Consider the following 18,338-nt stretch of genomic DNA (forward strand, 5'->3'; position numbering starts at 1 on the left):
ATATAAGTATCACATGAAACATTCTTGTCATGAGCCATATGCATAAAATTATTACTCTCCACATAAGCATAATCAATTTTATTAGTTGTAGTGGGAGCAAATTCAACAAAGTAACTATCATTATTATTCTCATCAAGTGTAGGAGGCATAGTATAATCATAATAAAATTTACTCTCCATAGTAGGCGGCACCAAAAGACCACTATCATTATAATAATCATAAATAGGAGCCAAAGTATCATCAAAGAAAATTTTCTCCTCAATGCTTGGGGGACTAAAAATATCATGCTCATCAAAACCAGCTTCCCCAAGCTTAGAATTTTCCATATCATTAACAACAATGGTGTTCAAAGCGTTCATACTAATATCATTGCTACTAGCATGCAAATAAGATTCCATAGGTTTTTTAATTTTCGCAGCAAACAATCCATGTCTTAACTCAGGAAATAGAATAAAAAGCTCATTGTTACTTTCCATTATGCCTAACTAGTGTAAACAAGAAACCAAAAGATGCAATTGCAGGATCTAAAGGAAATAGCTTCGAGTACTTAAAACGGCGCCGGAAAATAGCTTAGTAGCCGAGATCCGGAGTGTGAGTACCTTTTACCTTTCCTCCCCGGCAACGGCGCCAGAAAATAGCTTGCTGTCCACAACTGGCGCGTGGTTGACGTGGGAGGTTTGATGGCGGTTGACGGGCTTGATGGAGTGTCTTGATTTGTTCCCCGGCAACGGCGCCAGAAAATAGCTTGATGTCTACGGGTGCTTCTATTCTTGTAGACGAGTGTTGGGCCTCCAAGAGCGAGAGGTTTGTAGAACAGCAGCAAGTTTTCCCTTAAGTGGATCACCCAAGGTTTATCGAACTCAGGGAGGAAGAGGTCAAAGATATCCCTCTCAAGCAACCCTGCAACCACAAAGCAAGAAGTCTCTTGTGTCCCCAACACACCTAATACACTTGTCAGATGTATAGGTGCACTAGTTCGGCGAAGAGATAGTAAAACACAGGTGGTATAGATGGTGGTAATATTGCAGAAAGTAAAGATGAAGTAAAACATTAAACAAGCGGCGCCGGAAAATAGCTTGCTGGCGTGGGAAGCAATTCTTTGTGGTGGAAACAAGGCCTAGGGATCATACTTTCACTAGTGGACACTCTCAACATTGATCACATAAATAAGTTCTCTTTCCTTTGTGCTACATATACTCTTGTTGGATGATGAACACCACTAATTGTGTAGGGCTACAAGAACCCTCAATGCTGGAGTTAACAAGCTCCACAACATTCGATATTCATGTTTAAGTAACCTTAGAGCATAATAGATCTTTGCAAAATAAACCAAGTACTAACATAGCATGCACACTGTCACCATCACACTATGAAGGAGGCATAGATCACATCAATACTATCATAGCGATAATCAACTCCATAACCTACAAGAGATTATGATCATAATCTACGACAAGAACTACACAATGCACACACTGTCACCATTACATCATGCAGGAGGAATAGACTGCTTTAATAACATCACATGAGTAGCAGATAGATAAATAGTGATACAAAACACATTGCAATCATAAAGGGATATAAATAAGCACTTCACTATGCCATTCATAACAGTGAATAAGTATTCACGTGAAATATAGCCTAAGAGACCCACACGGTGCACACACTGTCACCTTTACACACGTGGGACAAGGAGTCTCCGGAGATCACATAAGTAAAACACACTTGACTAGCATAATGACATCTAGATTACAAGCATCATCATATGAATCTCAATCATGTAAGGCAGCTCATGAGATTATTGTATTGAAGTACATAGGAGAGAGATGAACCACATAGCTACCGGTACAGCCCAGAGCCTCGATGGAGAACTACTCCCTCCTCATGGGAGACAAGCAGCGGTGATGAAGATGGCGGTGGTGTCGATGGAGGAGCCTTCCGAGGGCACTTCCCCGTCCCGGCGGCGTGCCGGAACAGAGACTCCTGTCCCCCAGATCTTGGCTTCGCGATGGCGGCGGCTCTGGAACTTTTCTCGTACCGTGGCTTATTCGTATCGGGGTTTTAGGTCAGGGACTTCTTATAGGCGAAAGGGGAGCCTCGGAGGGGGTCTGGGGCCACCAGACACTAGGGCGGCGCGCCCCCCCTCCTGGGCCGCGCCGCCACCATGTGTGGGCTCCCTGTGGCCCCTCTCTGACGGTTCTCGGGTGTTCTGGAAGCTCCCGGGGATTCTAAGATCTTCGGTGTTGATTTCGTCCGATTCCGAGAATATTTCCTTACTAGGATTTCTGAAACCAAAAACAGCAGAAAACAAGAACTGGCCCTTCGGCATCTCGTCAATAGGTTAGTTCCGGAAAACGCATAATAATGACATATAATGTGTATAAAACATGTAGATATCATCAATAAAGTAGCATGGAACATAAGAAATTATAGATACGTTGGAGACGTATCATGCCTCTCGTCGTGGCCCGTGGGGCCAGTCGCGTGGCGACTCCAAAGGGGTTCTTGATTTGGCGTGTTTTCCTTGGCGAGCCGCGGGTCCGTTTTGCGGGGTCCCTGGTCGAAGTACTTAGCCGTTCAAGTCACCTGCCTAAGGTAGAGGAGGGCGATTTGTTTGCCTGATGATTGCGGAGGAGAGTCGCATCTCGTGGCCCGGGAGGCCAGTCGCTTAGTGACCCCAAGGAGGGCTCCGTACTCGGCGTTTTTCCTGGACGCGTTGGGCCGCTGTGGCGACCTCGCTAGCGCAGTACTTAGCTTTTCAGGTCGCTCTGTCCAAGGTAGAGAGGGACATGGGTGCCCGGAGGCAGGGCCGAGCCGGTCATCTTTGAAGCAGCACAAGGTTGTGGAGGAACAACTCCACCGTGTTGCTACAATGTGGACAGCACAAATGTTGAAGGAATCGCTTCAACGTGTTGCGCTAGATATCGCTCTAGGGGCGTAAGCTAGATATCGCTCTAGGGGCGGGGGCTGTCAAGAGTTCAATCCAAACTCTCAACACAAGATCTAATCCAAGATCTTAAAACAAGAACAGAAAGTTCTCTTTATTGATAGGTAGATGGTACATAGTCTGGTTACATATGTAGAGGCTGGACCTCTATTTATAGGCTGCATGAGCCCTCACAAGTTAGCTCTACTCACTACTAGAACATTCTAGGGAACACTACTAAAGCTAGGAAAGAGATAAGTTACAAATCATACCTAGAACACTCTAGAAACCCCTATAATACATATGACTAAAGGATCATTTTCTGTGGAACAATATAGAAGTGTGTAGAAGCCAGTACTACATTTTAGTTATATTTTATTTTCTCTACTGTCCTCCATCATTCTCCCCTGGTTGTTTAGAACTCGACCTCGAGTTATCTTCATAAAGTGCTTGTTCTGGATGATAAAGGGCCAAGTCTGCCACATTGAATGTGTGAGATATTCCCATCTCCGGGGGAAGATCTATCACATATGCGTTATCATTTATCTTCCTTAGAATAGAGAAGGGTCCATATTTCCGTTGCCTAAGCTTTCCTTTAACGCCTAAAGGAAGTCTTTCTTTTTGGAGGTATACCATCACTTTATCACCAACTTGGAATGATTTCAGCCTCCGTTTGCAATCAGCCAATTGTTTATACTTCTGATTTTGTGCCTCCAAGACAGTGCGAATTTCTTCAAATAGTTTTGTGTAGTTCTCAGCAAAGGACAATGCTGCCTTTGAGCTTCCCTTTGATGGTAGCTTCAGCAGATCCACCACATGTGTTGGAACTTTAGTGTAGACAATAGAGAAAGGACTCCTTCCTGTTGATCTATGGTTGGAGTTGTTGTAGGAGAATTCAGCAAGAGATAAAGCTAAATCACATTGTTCCTTTTTATCGCCACAAATGCAACGGATCAGATTACCTAAAGACTTGTTCACCACTTCTGTTTGGCCATCTGTTTGTGGATGAGCTGTAGTAGAAAATTTTAACTCGGTGTTGAATTGCTTCCACAAAGTCAACCAAAATGCAGCAAGGAACTTGCTATCACGGTCTGAAACAATGGACCGTGGAACCCCATGAAGTCTGACCACTTCTCGGAAGAATAAATTTGCCACATGACGAGCATCTGTTGTCTTGCGGCATGGGATGAAATGAGCCATTTTGGAGAATCTGTCCACCACCACAAACACAGCATCATTCCCGCGCCTTGTTCTTGGCAAACCCAAGACGAAGTCCATAGAGATATCCTCCCATGGAGCCTCAGGAATAGGCAAAGGCATGTATAATCCTGAGTTTTGGACCTGACCTTTGCATGTTTGACATATGGGGCATCGCTGGACAAACTTTCCAACATCTCTCTTCAATTGTGGCCAATAGTAACGAGCCTCTAGATTAGCGATAGTCTTGTCACGTCCCACATGGCCACTAAGATCACTTGAATGGAGCTCTCTAATCAACTTGTCACGTAGAGAACTTCTTGGGATGCATAACCGATCACCCTTGAAGAGATAACCATCTTGCACTAAATAGCCGTCGCCTAATGGTTGGTCTCTTAGGTGCTTTACCCAAACATGGCCGAAGTCTTCGTCCTCTTCATACAACTCTTTTATTTGATCCATGCCCGGAAGTTCAGCTTCAAAAGAAGTCAAGAGGCATGCACGACGACTCAAAGCATCGGCAACTCTGTTGGTTGTTCCAGATTTATGCACAATAAGGTAGTTAAACCTCTCCAAATATGCTGCCCATCTTGCTAGCATGCGATCCACATGCTTTTGATTTCTAAAATGCTTCAAGGATTGATGATCACTGTAAACAATGAACTCCTTAGGCAGCAAATAGACTTCCCGAGTCTTTAAAGCCCGGAAAACGACATACAATTCTTGCTGATAGGTACTCCACTTCTGCCTTGCTTCGCTTAGCTTCTCACTAAAGAATGCAATGGGTTTTCATTCTTGAGATAGAACAGCCCCAATGCCTACTCCGCTTGCATCGCACTCTAGCTCAAAAGTTTTAGTGAAATTGGGTAGTACTAAGACGGGAGCTTGTGAGAGTTTTTCCTTTATCTCCTTGAAACTTGTTTCAGCAAATTCGTTCCATTGGAACTTTCCTTTCTTTAGGCATTCAGTAATTGGTGCCATGATGGTTCTGAAATTTTTCACAAACCGCCTATAGAAAGTTGCAAGACCATGGAAACTTCTCACCTCGGAAATAGTCTTTGGAGTTGGCCATTTTCTGATTGCTTTAACTTTAGAGTCATCAACGTGAATGCCCTCACTTGTTATGACAAAACCCAAGAAAATAAGTTTTGTTTGAAGGAAAACACACTTCTTCAAGTTGACATAGAGTTCGTTCTCCTTTATTACACATAGTACCTTACGGATGTGATGCAAGTGTTCATCTTCATCCTTGCTATATATCAAGATGTCATCAAAATAAACCACAACAAAGTGGGATAAGAAGGGTCGAAGTACCTGGTTCATCAAGTGCATAAAGGTACTTGGTGCATTAGAGAGTCCAAATGGCATCACCATCCACTCAAACAACCCTTCCTTTGTCTTAAAAGCTGTTTTCCATTCGTCCCTGGGTCTAATGCGAATTTGATGATATCCGCTCTTTAAATCGAGCTTTGTGAACACTCTTGCACCACTAAGCTGATCTAGCATATCATCCAAACGGGGAATAGGAAATTTGTACCTTATGGTGATCTTGTTGATAGCTCTACTATCTGTACACATGCGCATAGATCCATCTTTCTTTGGTGTGATCAAAGCTGGTACGGCACATGGACTAATACTCTCTCGAATGTGTCCTTTGTGCAGCAACTCCTCCACCTTTTCCTTGAGTATATCATGCTCTTTTGGGCTCATTCGGTAGTGTGGCAGATTAGGAAGACTTACTCCCGGAATGAAGTCAATTCGATGTTGAATTTCTCTCATTGGTGGTAGGCCTTGTGGCTCTCCAAGTATGCTCTGAAATTCAGCTAGTAGGTCATGTACCTTTGCTAGAATTTCAACCTCCGGTTGCACTTCTCCTTTCACAACAAGTGCAGCACACAAATTTGCCTCCTTCAAGACTCCCATAAACTCATTAGGGGTGTGAGAAATAGTTAACATACTTTTCCCCTCCTCTTTAGAGCTATTACGATCTGATTGGTTGGGTAGAATGATAATCTTTCGCTTGTTCCAAGTGAAGGAGTATGCATTTTCTTTCCCTCTATGAGTGGTATCCACATCAAACTGCCAAGGTCTACCAAGAAGAACATGGCTGGCATCCATATCAACCACATCACATAATACATTTGAGCGGTAGTACTTGCCCAAAGAGAGTGGCAAGTTGCATTGTTTGGTGACCCACAAATTTTGGGAGATAAGATTCTCGCAACTGCAACTATCAATTACTAATATGCATACCTTGCCATTCACCGTGCATTTGCTCTCAAATATTTTCTTCCTTTGTGTGTTGTCGGGCTGTGGTGTTGAGCACAAGAGGCGTTGAATCACACATACCACCTCTTCTCCCTCTTCTTCACAAATATCTTGTCCTTCTACATCTTCAGATTCATATTCTTCATCATCTTCACCATCATGGATTGTGGTGTTGACAAATTTCCTCAATGGGCAGTTGCTAGATACATGTCCCTCTTCACCGCATTTATAACACTTTATCACAGGCTTAGCCTTGCCCTTACCACCAACTTGTTTTGGGGCAGGTTGTTTTTCCTTGGGTTGAGTGGTCTTTGCTTCCGCTTTATGGGAGTTACTCTTAGGTGAGGTTTCAGTATGAGAATATGGGGCCTTACTTGCCTTTCTTGTTTTTACCAACCTCTCGGCCTTTAAGGCTAGAGCTTGTGCTTGATCAAGGGACCAAATTTGCTGCATCATTAAACGATCCTGGATAACATCACTGAGACCATTGATGTACCTTGCAACTTGTTGATCTTCTGTTTCAGCAAGGTTGCACCTCACTTGTAGCCTTAGAAACTCCTCTCGTATATTCTGAAACAGTCCTATTTCTTTGGGCACAATTCTGAAACTGAATAAATAGGATCTGATCATAATCTGCAGGCAAAAATCTCCCCTTTAAAAGATTCTTCATTTGCCGCCAAGATCACACACGAGGCTCTCCTCTGAGTCTGCGGTCTTCTTGAAGGCGATGCCACCATGCACTAGCGCCTCCTTTTAGCTTGTATGCGACCAAAGAGACTCTACGGTCTTCTGGAATATTCATGACCTCAAAGAAAGTCTCCACTTCGTACAACCAATCAAGGCACCCTTCAATATCAATATTTCCATTGAAAGTAGGGATCTCAACTTTCACCTTGTATGTATCCCTCGCATACGTAGTGTTGGGTACTCTTGGATGTGCATAGAGGTCAGGTTCTTCAAGACCCTCATCATTTTCTTCATCTTCAGAAATTTCATCATAAGTTGGCCTTCTTGAGGTACGCTGAACAACATGTGGTTGAGGTGTTTTTGCTCCAAGATAACCTCCCTTTCTTCTCTGCTGAGCATCTTCACCATCCTTTGATGATTCTTCATCATTGGCAGTAGGAGGAACACCCTTTCTGATCATCTCAACTAGCTGATCAAATCTCCGGTTAAGATCTTCACGCAACGCTTGGATTTGTTGTTCTGCAGCATCCATTCTCTTTCCCAACTCCTCCATTGCTTGTTGCAGCTTGCTCTCAATGAGGGAACCACAACTTGAACGGATCAGCAGGGCTCTGATACCACCTGAAGCAGCACAAGGTTGTGGAGGAACAGCTCCACCGTGGACATCACAAATGTTGAAGGAATCGCTTCAACGTGCTGCGCTAGATATCGCTCTAGGGGCGTAAACTAGATATCGCTCTAGGGGCGGGGGCTGTCAAGAGTTCAATCCAAACTCTCAACACAAGATCTAATCCAAGATCTTAAAACAAGAACAGAAAGTTCTCTTTATTGATGGGTAGATGGTACATAGTCTGGTTACATATGTAGAGGCTAGACCTCTATTTATAGGCTGCATGAGCCCTCACAAGTTAGCTCTACTCACTACTAGAACATTCTAGGGAACACTACTAAAGCTAGGAAAGAGATAAGTTACAACTCATACCTAGAACACTCTAGAAACCCCTATAATACATATGACTAAAGGATCATTTTCTGTGGAACAATATAGAAGTGTGTAGAAGCCAGTACTACAGTTTAGTTATATTTTATTTTCTCTACTGTCCTCCATCAATCTTGGCCCGTAAGGCCAGTCGAGCGTGCGACTCCAATGGAGGTCCTTCCCCTGGCGTCGCAGTGGTCGAGCCGGAGGTCGACGCGGCGGACATGGTCTACGCGGCGGACTGGGGCGCGACGTGGCGCGGTGGACGCAGCGGACACGGGGTCGACGCTGTGGAAGGGGTCGCACGGACCGAAGTCGGCGCGGCGGAGTCATGCTCAACGCGGCGGACTGAGGCGCGCTGTGGCGCAGTAGACGCAGCGGACACGGGGTCGACACGGCGGACGGAGTTGCGCGGCGTTTAGCCGGTGGCATGGCTAACGGTGTCGACGCGGTGGACAAGGTCGACAGGGCGGACTGAGTCGCGTTGTGGCGAGTGGCGAGCCCGGGCGACCAGCGACTGGCGTTGTCTGGAGCACGCCGAGTCCCCGAGCGTGGCGAGCGGCGAGGTCGGGCGACCGGCGAGTAGCGCCGTATGCAGCGCGCCAAGTGTTGAGGTCGGGCCACTGGCGCTGTCTGTAGCACGCCGAGTCCCCGAGCGTGGCGGATGGCGAGCTCGGGCGATCGACGAGCGGCGCTGTCTGGAGCGCGCCGAGTCCCCGAGCGTGGCGAGTGGCGAGCTCGGGCGATCGACGAGCGGCGCTGTCTGGAGCGCGCCGAGTGCCCGAGCGTGGCGAGTGGCGAGCTCGGGCGATCGGCGAGTGGTGCTGTCTGGAGCGCGCCGAGTCCCCGAGCGTGGCGGATGGCGAGCTCGGGCGACCGGCGAGCGGCAGTGTCTAGAGCGCGCCGAGTCCCCGAGCATGGCGAGTGGCGAGAAAGACACCAGGCCGTTTTGCTGAGAAAGAGAAACAAGTACAACTGCAATAAGGTGTATTTATGAAATATATTGAACACTTATAAATACGTGCAACTTGTAGATAAAATGCGCATTGTTAAATGGATCAGTTAGCAGTATGAAAGGTTTATGCGTATCTTTTCATGAGTAGGCAGACCTCCAGCATCAAACGCTTGCCGGGTAACAGGGACGCGATGCCGCCGTTGAATCCGTGGACAAGGTTGGCCTTTTGGTACCCTGTCTCACTACTTCGACGGACGCGAATAAACAGCAGACAAAACCGAAACCGATCCCAATTATGGTTATGTAGTTCCTGAGAGGGTTGTATGCGACTGCGTGGTCGACTTTGTAGATTGAACCAACATGTAGATATGTTTTAAACTTGTACATCATATACGAATATGTAAATGAACTTAGCTGTTAAACGCTGGCACAGTTGACGTGGCGGGCGAGTCCGAGCGTTGCGAGCCGGTGATGACGACTCTCGGCGGGCGAGTGCATGTCGGCGGCTGTTGAATCCGCACTCGGCGAGTCCCCGAGCGCAGCGATTCACAAGGGGCGGCGAGTGCTCGGTAGCAGGTCCGCGCTGCCGGAGTCCGTGCTGGGCGAGTCCGCGCTGAGCGAGTTTGCGTTGGGCACGTCCCCTGGTGAGGCGAGTACGCGCGTCGGTCGGAGTTGTTGGCGGCGTACATGCATTTGACGGTGTTCGCCATGATCGGGACGAAGATGGTGTCTGCCGAGTCCGCCTGGCCCGGCAGTTCACTGAAGCGTCCATGCGCGAGACGACGAGTTGGCGGGTCGCCTTGTCTCCATAGCGATTTGACGCGCTTCAGTGCTGACGCGGAGGAGGCGCCCGGCACAGCGGTAATCCCGATCCAATCTGTTGCATGCGCGGGGCGCATTGTTGATGGAAACTCTCCAGAGATTGATTTCTCGTTCGTGACCAGGAGCCATACATACGGAAAAACATACAGACATTAGAGGATTAGATCTGAATAAAATAGTTGATAGTTTAATGGTAAGATACGTGAGAGTTAGAGCAAATCTGCAAGCCAGAAAACGAACGCGCATGCTCGCGTGGAGCAATTCTTCCTTTGAAGATCCGGCGACTGGTTTCGGCCTATAGCGAGGGCCAATCCTGATCCAGCCGCCGCCTGAAGTCCATCTGCTGATCAATCTTGAAGATGCGTTGGAACTTTTCCTTGATCGCGCGCACACGTTGACGAAGAATCGAGGGATCCCGCCCGGATCATCACTCCAAGCGTCGCATGCCCCACGGTGGGCGCCACTGTTGTGGATATGACCACGGCAGATGCTACGGGGTAGCACATGAGAGGTATGGAGCAAGGCGGCGTTGGAGATTCCGTAAACGAGTCGGCACACGATGTACCCAGGTTCACGTCCCCTCGGTGGAGGATCGCTACGTCCTGCTAGAAATCTATTATGATCATAGTGTCGCCAGCGTTAGGCGACTTGCTTGGTGGTAGCCGCCGGAGGCGGAGGGGGAGATTGTCTAATGAGAGATTACATGTATGATGAGATGCCCCCTTAAGGGGTGCCCCTGGTGGCTTTATATAGGCAGCCAGTTAGGGTTTACAGGTATAAGGCTATTTGGGCCGCTACGCTTCATGGGTCTTTTGCAGATCCAGTCGCTTCAGTCTTCAGTCGCTCCGGGCTTCAGTCGCTAGGGCGCATGGCCCAGTCGCCCGCCGACTGGAACCGCCTTCGGCTCTCTTCATCTGGCGAGTGAGCTGGGTGATGGGCCCCCTAGGGCGTATCCCCATCAGCGTGTCTCATAAAGCCGGAATATTCATTCAGTGGGAGACGATGTTTCCGCCTACAGCGAGGCGTGATAATTTTAGATGGGTTTACAGCCGGATCGGTACTTAGACTTAATAAGTGAATCGGTTGAGTAAATCACATGCTACTGTTTCTCCATACGGCGGAGCACAAATAGGCCATGTCTACTAGGTGTGCATTGCTGTGCAAGCCTTCGAAAACTGTAGCACGAAATTGATTTAACTGATGCGGCTGGCCTTTGATGTTGATACATTGGTGCTTCATGGCATTAGCTTTGTTAGATGGTTGATACATATCAACGTAGTGAAATCCACGGACTGTAACTCGGTGTAATAAACTTTGTACGTAATAAACTCTAGAACAATGCAATAATATAATAAGGTGATGCAGATGCCGAGATCTTTTCCCTCTTTTTGGAAAAAAAATGTGATCTCACCATGTTTAAGCATAGGGTGAAGAAGGTTTATGTTCTAGTTATAGTAGGAGTACCATAGGTACTAACATCACACAACCTAATATATTTTGGTGACATGGCATTAGAATAAATGAAGAAAGAGAGTAAGATGCTAACTAGCTATGTTACCATAATACTACAACATAATAAATATAAGTTTGCATGATACCACACATTTATTACTTCCCACTATGAAGGCAGTAACATAGATTAGTAACATTTGCATGTTACTATTCTATTATGGTAAAGCCTTCGAGAAAGAATACACGTTGCAACGAAATTTGACTCAATGCGTCCCAACATATAGTTAGCATGCATGAATACAATGAGAAAAATGTAGCCAGAAGACTAGATGTTGGTTGCATAAGAAAGGTAGCAGGTGGTGTTTACAAGTTTCAGTTAGTCAGGACACTGGTATTTGACACCAATTGGAGAAACGCAAAAACAAAACCGAATCACCATAAAAAACAATAGTGCGCATCCAGGGAATCGAACCCTGGTCAGTACCGTGGGAGGGTACTATGATACCACTACACCAGATGCGCTTGATGACAGAACAACCATTAGAATCCTACTATCGTAGACCTGAGCTCATTACTAATGTCTGCATGTGTTGTAGCGCCGATGTAGCCGTGCGATTGGACTAGAAATTCAACTATGCACCGAATTTTTTTCGCATTAGTCCGTGGAGATCCTCATCAGGAGCCAACTAGCTTGGCTGGAGTGACGACGTATGATGTGGATGTGTTTTAGGTTTGCACTTGTTGATGCCTGATCGATGGAGATGCGGTACTGACAGACAAGCTAGAGGGGATGTGTATGGTGCTCTTAGCTTTCTGCGGTGAGTCGACACCTCGATGGAGTCATGGAGCAGATGGGATCCAAATATTAGGCAGTTGTTTCTGGAAGAAAGAACATGTTAGGCCAGGAGGATATATCCACCAGCTGATGAAAGCAGTCTGCACAGGGTGCAAACAAAGTCCCATGTCAACACTCGTTTTGTTTTTAAGAAAGAGGTCTTCAGTGTTCCCGTTTCCAATTCCGGAAACTATATACACTGTAGTACTAACAACTAGCAACGTAATAGAGATTCATCATTCATGTACTACTCCTATAACAAATAAGCTAGCAAAAATAGAGTTGGAAATACGAGTAGTTGAGGTGCTGTAGCAGCAACTTCGGGATGTTTTAAACAGAAGGCCAAAGGCCCAGCTTTATAGATAAAGCGGCAACACCGACGAGCAAGTTCTTACAACACCACGGGTCCTAGACCCACCACACACAAACAGAAACCAAACGCAAACGGGTAGCCCACGGGGCGGGATAGATCAAGTTATTAGGGTACAACACATGGAAAAGCATCCAGAAGGATCATCCTGATTCTTCATTCCGCACCCGTCGCTGCATCTTCCGGATCTCCTCCATCGTCATGTCAAGCAGCCCTCGGTCCTTCGTTCTGACCAGAGCCCTCCACTGCTGCATATATAGCACCATTTGAAACAACGCATCAGCCGGAGAGTTAATCAGTTTCCGCTCGATAGCAAGTTTATTTCTAATATTCCACAAGGTCCAGCATTGCGCCGCAAAAGTGAACCAAGCTATCATACGAAGGGGCCCCGATAGGCCATGGACGATCGCGAGAAACTGCCCAGTCCCTGCCGGGTTCCAAACGTCACCAAGGAGTTCCCGCACTCCCGCCCACATAAACTTTGCTATGTCGCAACCAAAGAAAATGTGTGCACAGTCCTCTCTATCCCCACAGAGAGCACAATTCCCATCAGAAGGTCCATGTCGTTTGACCAGCTGATCTCCAGACGGAAGGCGTCCCCTGAGCAGCTGCCATAAGAAGATCCTAATCTTAGGCGGTACCCTAACCTTCCAGACGTCCTTGAGGTGTGTGACCACCGCACCCAAGGACATCCTGTGATAAATGGAGTTTGTGGAGTATTCCCCCGAGGCCTCCAGGCCCCAAGACACCAAGTCCGGACCCAAATCAAAAGGGTGGAGGTCGAAAATCCTGCATAAGTTCGACCATTCCACCGTTTCCGCCAACCCAAAGGCGCGTCTGAATCTAATGTGCCAGCCCCCAGCAGTGCGCACCCCGGCCACCGTAGCAAAGGGGTTGTCACAAACCTCGAAGAGACGAGGGAAGCTATCTCTCAATGGCCCATTCCCGGTCCACCAGTCAAGCCAAAAATAGGTTCGGGCCCCGTCCCTCACCTGGTGTTTCGCCCCCAACTTGAAATACCATTTTATCTTGTGAATGGAGTTCCAGAATTGGGATCCCTTCGTCGGCACGAGAGGCGAGAAGAGGTCATTGTCTCCCAGGTATTTGGCGCGAAGCAGGTCTGCCCAAAGACCGTCCGCATTCTGGTAGAGCTTCCAGACCCACTTCAGCATCAAGGCAATATTCATAAACTTCGTGTTGAGGATCCCCAGACCCCCGAACGCTTTCGGCCTACACACCGTGGCCCAGTCCACCATGTGGTACTTTCTCTTGTTCCCAACCCCTTCCCAAAAGAAGCGGGATCTAGATCTATTCATCGTCCCATGCGTGGATTCATGAAGTAGGTAAATGCCCATCGCAAACATGGGAAGATTCGACAGGCAAGAGTTTGTCAGTTCCAGCCTGCCCGCCGAAGCAAGGAACAACCCTTGCCAAGGGTCAACCCTATGACCCACCTTCTCCGTGAGGAAATGCCAGTCCGCCACCGAGAGGGATCTATCCGACACCGGGAGCCCCAAGTATTTGATCAGGAGGGATCCCAGCGTGCAGTTCAGGCCTTCCGCAACCCTGCGTTGTGCCTCATCGGTGACCCCTGTCACCACCGCCTCGCTTTTTGCCAGGTTAATCTTAAGTCCTGACATATTCTCGAAGCAGAGCAAAATGGTCTTAAGGTTGGCCACCCCCAGGTATGACGGCTCAACCAAGATCAAGGTGTCGTCCGCATATTGCAGATGAGTAACACCCCCTGGAATAAGGTGTGGAACCACCCCCTGAATGTGTCCAGCCTGCTTGGCCTTTGTGAGGATGGCTGCCAGCGCATCCACCATAAAGTCAAACAGGATAGGAGATAGGGGGTCTCCCTGCCGCACTCCCCGTGCATTCCTAAAATAGGGGCCGATCTCCCCATTGACATTCACAGCGGTCTGACCCCCAGACACCAACTGCATCAAGCGGTGAGTCAATACTGCCGAGAACCCTTTTCTCAGCAATACCTCCCGAAGGAAACCCCAGTCGACTCGGTCGTAGGCTTTCTCAAAATCCAGTTTGAGGAGAAGGCCTTTTAGCTTATTAGTCCTGAGCTCATGTGCGATCTCGTGTAGTGCCAGCACACCCTCGTGTAGGCATCTCCCCTTTATGAAAGCAGTTTGACTACGATCAATCGTCCGGTGCGCAATCGGGGTTAGTCTAGACGCGTAGGCCTTAGCTATGAATTTAAAAATGACATTGATAAGGGCTATGGGTCTAAACTGTTTGACAGTGTCCGCCCCTTTCACTTTCGGGATAAGCGAGATGATCCCGTAATTAAGACGGGAGATATCAACCCTCCCTAGGGTAAAGTCATTAAGGATGGTGAGGATCGGACCCTTGAGAATCTCCCAGAATCTCTTGAAAAACACCACCGGGAACCCATCCGGCCCTGGAGCGGAATCAGGCTTCATGTCCGCCAGCACCTGGTCCAGTTCTTTCGGAGTAAAGGTGAGTTCCAGCGCGGCATTTTCCTCGGCAGCCACTTGCCGCTCGGCCGGCCAAAGGTCAGCGGCCAGGGAGAGGACCCTCTCCTCCCCTGGGGCTCCCATCAGCCCCTGATAGAAACCGTAGATATGCTCCACCAGATCAGACTGATCCGAGACTTCCCCTGTCTCAGTCATAAGTCTGGGGATCAAACACTTCCGACGCCTCCCGTTGGCGAAAGCATGGAAGTATGCCGTACACGCATCCCCCTTAAGGGTCCACTGTAGGCGGCTCCGTTGACGCCAGTATTCCTCGTCTAAGGCGTCCAGGTGGGTAATCTGGTCCTCAAGGTGGTACCGGAGTGCCCAGCCCTCCTCGTCGAGCCCTGAGGAATCAGCCTGCCTATCAAGAGAAGCAACCTGTCGGAGCAACTCCTCTCGGAAGGACCGCTTCTCCTTTCCGAGGTTTGCTCCCCAACCCTTGAGGAACAAACGCAAGCCTCTAGCAATCCCCTGCCAGGCATCGATGCTACAGCGGTGCGGCCCAGACTCCACCATAGCGCGCAGGATTTTCTCCTTAACTAGCTCCCCGAAGCCATCAACGCCAAACCACCAAGTTTGAAAGAAAAACCTGGGTGAGCGGCGGATGCCCTTTTCCCCATTATCGAGAATGAGTGGGCAGTGATCGGACCCAATCCTGGTCATCGCCACCAGCGAGCACAGAGGGAAGAGGGTTTCCCAGCTGTTGGACACAAACACCCTATCCAACACCGCCCGAATGGGGGCGGCTTGGTTATTGGTCCAGGTGAACCGAGCCCCTGCTCGACAGACTTCCCTAAGCGCAAGGCCAGCCAGCACGTCGTTGAAACGGCGCAGCCTCGGCCAGTTAACAATCCCATTGCTCTTGTCCGCCACCCTGCGGACAAGGTTGAAGTCCCCTCCCACCACCAGTGGGAGGGGACAGGCCAGGACTTCGGCCTCTAGTTCCCCCAAGAACTCCGCCGTCCTGGCGTGGTCCGCCGGTCCATAGATCAACATGAACCGCCATTTAAGATTTAGGTTTCGTTGCAAGATGTCCGCGCTAAGGAAGAAGGATCCCATCCTCCAGCTTCCCACCTCAAAACACGTGTCTCGAAAGCCGAGAAGCATACCGCCCGAATGCCCCTGCGCTGGCAGCCAGTTCCAAGCAAACTGGCCCCCATGTTCGAGGCGTCGGAGTTCTACCGCTGTGAATCCTGTTTAATAGTCTCTTGCAAGCCAATAATATCCACCCGTTCCTTGTGCATAATGTCCTTGAGTTGAGAGCACCTCCCTGGCGCACCAAAACCCCTAATGTTCTGGATAAGGAACCTCATGACGCGGTTCTCCTTTTGGAACTCCCTTTCCGTACCGTGAGGTTCGATTTGCGCCCCTTGCGCCGGCGAGGTTTGGCTCCCTGCGCCACCTCATCGCCGATCTGGTCAGGGGAACACTGGGTCGTCCCTGCCGATCCGTCCAGCTCCAAGACAGGACCAAAAACCGGGCTCCCTGCCCGAGGGGCGGCCGATGCTGCCGGCGCACCAGCAGCAGCCACTCCCTCCCCTGGGGACGAAGGTTCCGTGGCCTCCGACACAGCTTCCGGGGCACCCCTGGCCTCCGCCTGCGCCTGCGCCGCGCGATCTTTCGCCTCGCGCTCAAGCCGCCGGGCCGTCGCTGCTAGCGCAGCCTGGACCTTCTCCTTCGCTCTGATGATCGAAAGGGCTTCCGCCGGTGTGCCCGCAGAGGGCCGGAAGACCATTCCACTATCCAGGATAACCTCCGAAAGATGGGAATCAGAAAGAAAACCAAGCACCTCCGCGGACGTACCTGATTCCTTGCACTTGCCCTCCAGGTTCTTCTCCGCCGTCAAGCGTTGCGCCTTCACGATTGTCGAGGTACCAGTCTTGCCGCCTCCGTTCCCTGCGCTCTTGCGGGTCGCTGTGGAGGGCGTGGACAGCACCGCCCCGCGCCTCGAGTACGGCACCGCCTGGGAGCGTCGGCCTTGCGCCAGGGGCATGGACGCCAAAGCCTCCTTCTGCAGGTCCTGCCCCGCCAGCCTTGTCGCCGCGCCGCCCAGCTTCGCCAACTCCTGCTCCCTCCCCTGCAGCACCTCCTTGCCCAGCTCCTTCTCCCCCAGCGTGGACACCAACCTGGCAATCTTAGCTGGAGGGCCCTCCTGCGGACTGTCAACCGCCGGCAGCTGGAGGGGATCAATGACGAGCGACTCCGTCTCAGTCGAGAGCCGCGAGTCCTCCGCACTTAGCAGCGCGAGATCCTCCTCCTCTCTGGGCTGCACCACACCCAACGACCCACCACCGGTCGTGACCTCCTGGGAATTGGTCCACTCCAGGCCTCCCTGGCCCAGGTTGGACCTGTATTGGAAGATCGGCACGTCAAGAGCCTCCAGCCCGCGCGTCGCTGGCGGAGCGCTCTGCGAGCCCAGTTCTTTGTCGCACGCCTTTGCCCCTGACGGCCCCACCGCGCCTCCCTTGGGCTGTTGCTGCCCTGGGTCCTTCTGTGCTGGTTCCTGGTTCTTCCTCCTCCTTCCATGTTTCCATTCATCATCCGTTGAGTACTCATCCGAGAGATCGTCCTCCGTGTCCTTGCGCAGCGGTGGAGGCGGCGCACCCCCGGAGCCACCAGCACCTCCACGAGGTGGTGTCTCAGCTTGAACACCAACCGTGAAGCCTTCACCATTCACGAAGACCTGCACCGACCCTTTGATACGGTCCGGGTAGCGGCATTGGAAGCGTGCACGAATAGGCTCCCGGCCCCTCTTAAGCACAGAGAGCTCGTCTAGGTCAGTCATGCGCCCCACCATCACGAGAGCAGCCCGCATCCGATCCTTGGAGAGCAGGACATCCGGGACCCCCGTGAGCCGAACCCAAGTGGAGGGCAGCACAAGGGATGGTTTTGGGGAGATGAAAGCCTCTCGGATGGAGGTGTCCTTCTTGGACAAAGGGAGGTAGAGCTTACCGCTCCCAGTGCTCAGTCGCATCGTCTCCCTAGACGGAAAGACGACCGAGAACTCCGTATCGGAGAGCCTGCACACCTGCCAGTCCCACATCTCGTCCACGAGATGCTTCAGCTCATCAGAGAGCTGCACCTCTGTAAGCGGAGAGTTGTCGAACCTGATCACCGCGGCAAAGACCTCCCCTGGAAAGCTCACCCCCTGAAGTGGCTCGACGTTGATGTTGAAAAACCCCCCGCCAGAAATCGCATGTCCCATGGACTGGAGGCGGAGGGAGTTTCCTTTTGAAGGGCAGTTCGCGGAGGCGTGTCCCTCTCCGCTGCATACCACGCACAGCGGCTCGAAAGTGCACTCCGATTGGTAGTGCCCTTCACGCCCGCATTTGAAACATTCCCCCGCCGCCGTAGC

The 18,338-nt window shown here is 50.0% G+C and overlaps 1 non-coding gene across 1 annotated transcript; it reads right to left on the bottom strand.

The window, feature by feature from the left end:
* Window positions 1-11,737: 11,737 nt before the first annotated feature.
* Window positions 11,738-11,808, bottom strand: TRNAG-CCC. Its single transcript has one exon. It is a non-coding gene; the product is annotated as a tRNA-Gly (tRNA).
* Between the last annotated feature and the right edge of the window lie 6,530 nt (window positions 11,809-18,338).

The sequence above is a fragment of the Lolium rigidum genome, chromosome 3, assembly GCF_022539505.1.
Source record: "Lolium rigidum isolate FL_2022 chromosome 3, APGP_CSIRO_Lrig_0.1, whole genome shotgun sequence".
Classification (NCBI taxonomy): domain Eukaryota; kingdom Viridiplantae; phylum Streptophyta; class Magnoliopsida; order Poales; family Poaceae; genus Lolium; species Lolium rigidum.